Source organism: Glycine soja, chromosome 17 (assembly GCF_004193775.1).
Source record: "Glycine soja cultivar W05 chromosome 17, ASM419377v2, whole genome shotgun sequence".
NCBI lineage: Eukaryota > Viridiplantae > Streptophyta > Magnoliopsida > Fabales > Fabaceae > Glycine > Glycine soja.
The window spans coordinates 18402325-18406231 of record NC_041018.1 but is presented as its reverse complement, the minus strand read 5'-3'; the positions used below and the strand labels follow the sequence as shown (position 1 = coordinate 18406231).

Below are 3907 nucleotides of genomic sequence, written 5' to 3'. Positions count from 1 at the left end.
CTGAACTGAAAACTGCATGCAAAGTACATATAGAGCTAGTTTAGAGGTAAAATGAATTACATTCCTTGTATAGGTTGAAATTAACTTATACACTTCAACTTTTTTAGAAGTTTTGTCATATAACTTCTCCATAAACACCTGTTAACTTAATAGAGCTCAACATTCATTTCTTAGAAAGGTCTTAATAGTATGGTTTTCTGTTTTACAACTGAAAAACTTTCATAAGCTACAAACTAATCCAATCTGGGCCATAGTATATCATTTTCAAGTGCAAATGCTGACAAAAATCAGTTTTGAAAGGAGAAAAGGCTTTCAGTTTTGCAGCTATATTGAAAACTACTTTCCTGTGCCCTGAATCCCAAACCCGGCTAGAGGTTTAGGAAGATGCGTGCAGTATGAAGACCGGTGGGTAATTAATGTAACATAGAACTCATGTTATAAAGACTCAATTATGTATGTAAATGATAAATTTACATAAATCCAATCCAGATTAATATATTGCTTAAAAACAAGAAAGAGAGTGACCAACAACATAGAGGAAGATACACTGTGATAATAAGATCCAATCAAGCAATTACACTGCATAAAGAATATACACCATTTATACTGCAGAAAGCAATTTAAGCATACAAATATTACTTGTCAACCTGTTCTATGTTGTTGAATTTAAGGGTGTGAAAATCAAACGAGGCAAACTTCTATTTCCATTTAGCTACGAAACCCCTTGATTTCCACTCTTGAACCAGACGTAACACTTCAGACTTGCTAACCGAAGGAGGCACTACTTCCACTTCCCAACACAGCAACCTTAAAGGTGGCGCTACTCATCGTTTCCTTGCTGATAATAGATTCTAAAACATACCATGATAGAGAGAAAAAAGGGTATAGGAAGTAATAATTGTAACATTGGCAAGGTAGGTAGCTTAGACTAGTAAATGCATTTGGATCATTACCAAAGAAAATTCTTAGCTTCCTTTTTTTTTTTTTTTTCTTTTTGCTTCTGAAAATTCTTAGCTTCTTAATATATATTCTATAGTTATATCCTTGTAATTATAACTAGTTATCTTACCCGGCTATGTCTGGCTAAAAAAAACTAAAATTGTTCCTCTTTTAAAAATTAAAAATATAAAAATACATTTTTCCATTGGATTCATTTATTATTTTTTGTTACAAATCTAATTGAAGTTAAAATAAAATTTTCCAGTGACAACTATATTTCAAACTACAATAATTAATAGTTTAAGCTCTATACTGACATTACTTTATGAAGTATACTTGTTTTTAGACAAAAAAAAATTGCATAATATCAGGTTATTTAATATCATTCTTGAGATTATGATGATTTTAATAAAAAAAATACTATAAAAGTATAAATTAACACACACACATGAGTAGATAAAAATCATAACATTTTTAAAAAAATCAATGAAAATAATATCGACATAAATCTTACTGTTAATTAATAAACATAAACTTATGGGTCACCTAATTGGCTCCATAATTTCGCAACATGCTTTAATAATTTACTTAGAATTTAAATAATGACGTAATCTTAATTTTTTGTTTTAAAAAACAAAAAATAGAATAATGAAATGGAGTAGCAAATAATATATTTTCTTATCAAAAGAGAAAACATAAAAGAAAAGAGATGCAAAAGCATTTGTAAAGGGAAAGAACACTAATTAATCCAAGCTAACTAATCAAGAAATTTAACAAGAGTAATATACTTTAGAAATAATTAAACATCCCCAAAAGTTCCTTTTCTTTTGCAATAAAACTGATCTTTGAGAAGTGCAAACTAACATAGAATGTTGATTATTGAAATTGAAGCTTACAATTGTTGACCTAATATTCCTTAGTGCTGCCTCCAGTTGATTCTTCAGCAGCTCAAGCTCATTTGTATTCATTTGGGCAAGATTTTCCCTGAGTAGGTTCCTACATATTATTTAGAATCTTAATATTTTTTTATAATAAAATCTTAATGTTCAATATATATATAGTAGAAAGACAAAATATATAGAATATCAACTTTAAGTCTGAAAACTTAGCAGGTACCCTTGCTTTTAATCTCAAATATTCCTCTGATAGTTCTGTCAATAGTGACATATTTGTATAAGAAAATTATTTCTTGTAATTAATAGCTTATATAAGAGAAGACTTAATTACCTGAGTGTCGTTAATTGGACAGGTAGTCTCCACTGCACTGTAGCTGTACTTCTGGTACTCTTATACAAAAGTTATCACTTGCCAACAATTTTTCTGAACTAGGTGTGAAATAATTATGTAAATAAAATGATGCTAGAGAAATATATATTTCTTGCAAGTTACTGTCACATTGATATTCATATTTAAATGAACAAGGTAGGTCATAGTGCATACCTTCCTAAGTATAGGTGCTCTTCTAATAACAGGAAACTAGCAAAAGTCACGAGTACAAGGCAAAAGGGGTAGAAAATAGATGCAAACAATGGACCTCTGTTCCGTACACACCATGAAGTGGCAATGTTCACTAATCCAATGGCCACAATTCCCTGCCACAAAATTTTAGTCTCATGATAAATCATCCATTAATTATTGGTATAACATTAGTTCACCATCCAACACTAATTATGAAATTAATTAACATACTGTATAAAGTGTTGTTAGAAGCCTGATACCTGAACCCAACTTCCATTGACTCAAATCTGTCTCAAAACAGAAGGCATAGACTGTGGCTTGTATTGCTGCCATTAAGGTCATCAACGTTGTACTTCAGTGATGCCTTGGATATTCCTTAATCACCTTAGCCTATTGCATACATATATAGGGTTAATTTCAAAAGGTATCCCAAGCCAAACAATGACCTGGAATTTTTTCCAACCCAAGGAGCCAAACCCAAAATTACATCTATGCAAGCCTTTCCATAAAGGCAAAATATGATCAAGAAGGCATCATCCAGCCAAAGAAATTGCTGGTATGGTGGTGATGATAAAAGCACAATAGCATGCCAGCTCCAAAATGATTTTAGAAGACAAGTAGAAAATACCTTGTATTATAAGATTGATCATCTTCTGTGAAATTTTCATCTATACGCTGAGCTTGTCTCTGAACAGAAGGAATGGACCATGCTGGTGAAGGTATTTGTATTTCATCTGAGAAATATCTTCTCCTGATCAACTAAAAGGAGATGTACCACAAAACTTAGATGAAAACCTATACATTAAAAATAAAAAAGACAGAGCTTAAAGACCATACTGACCATGCAGAAAAATTTCACCAGAGCCTCCTTATCATGCCTTGCTTCTTTGGCAGCCTGTAGATGTCCAACATAAAAATCACAACCATTATAAGAAGAATAAATTGGATGGAAACCATTCAACAAAATGCAAAAACAGGGCAAATCTCTGCATCTAATTTTATAAGACATGATTTGCCACTTCATTGGCACAACCGGTATTTCGGTTTAGAATGACAACATGAGAAATAAAGATTCTTAGACAGTATAGCATCTCCAGTCTAACATTTTCTAAAGCACAACACAGTGGGCAATGGCTAAGCTAAATTCATTATTCATACTGAGTGGCTCAAAGAAATATGCATTGATAAGCTTCAAGATTAGTTAAGATAAAATGTTTAATGGTTAGCCTCTCAATTTTGAAAATGAATTAAAGTTGAAAAATATGCTTTTAATCAAGATAGATGGCACCAAAGTGAAATATAAAGTTTCAATGCAGGCCATCCATAATATTCAGTGTTCCAGACAGGGGAAAAAAAGGATATAGATGGAATATTAACTTGTTCTGAATTTTGAAAAGGGGGCAATGAGGATAAGCTTTTTTTTACGGTTCTTATTAAATCCCATCCCCTTCCATAAGCTAAAATACTCTTTCATATACAGTGATATGGTCAGACACAAAAAAAAGTGGAA

At 31.6% G+C, this 3907-nt stretch overlaps 1 long non-coding RNA gene across 4 annotated transcripts; it reads right to left on the bottom strand.

Annotated features, from left to right (window-relative positions):
* Positions 1 to 533: 533 nt before the first annotated feature.
* Positions 534 to 3707, bottom strand: LOC114392930. 4 transcript variants are annotated; one of them, XR_003662426.1, is made up of 7 exons: positions 3239 to 3705; positions 3026 to 3156; positions 2658 to 2787; positions 2380 to 2531; positions 2167 to 2259; positions 2056 to 2090; positions 534 to 1935 (listed from the first exon to the last, which is right to left on the bottom strand). It is a non-coding gene; the product is annotated as an uncharacterized LOC114392930 (long non-coding RNA). The 4 variants fall into 4 exon arrangements; XR_003662424.1 differs by lacking the exon at positions 2056 to 2090 and having other exon boundaries at positions 534 to 851; positions 1836 to 1935; XR_003662425.1 differs by lacking the exon at positions 2056 to 2090 and having other exon boundaries at positions 2167 to 2264; positions 3239 to 3707.
* Between the last annotated feature and the right edge of the window lie 200 nt (positions 3708 to 3907).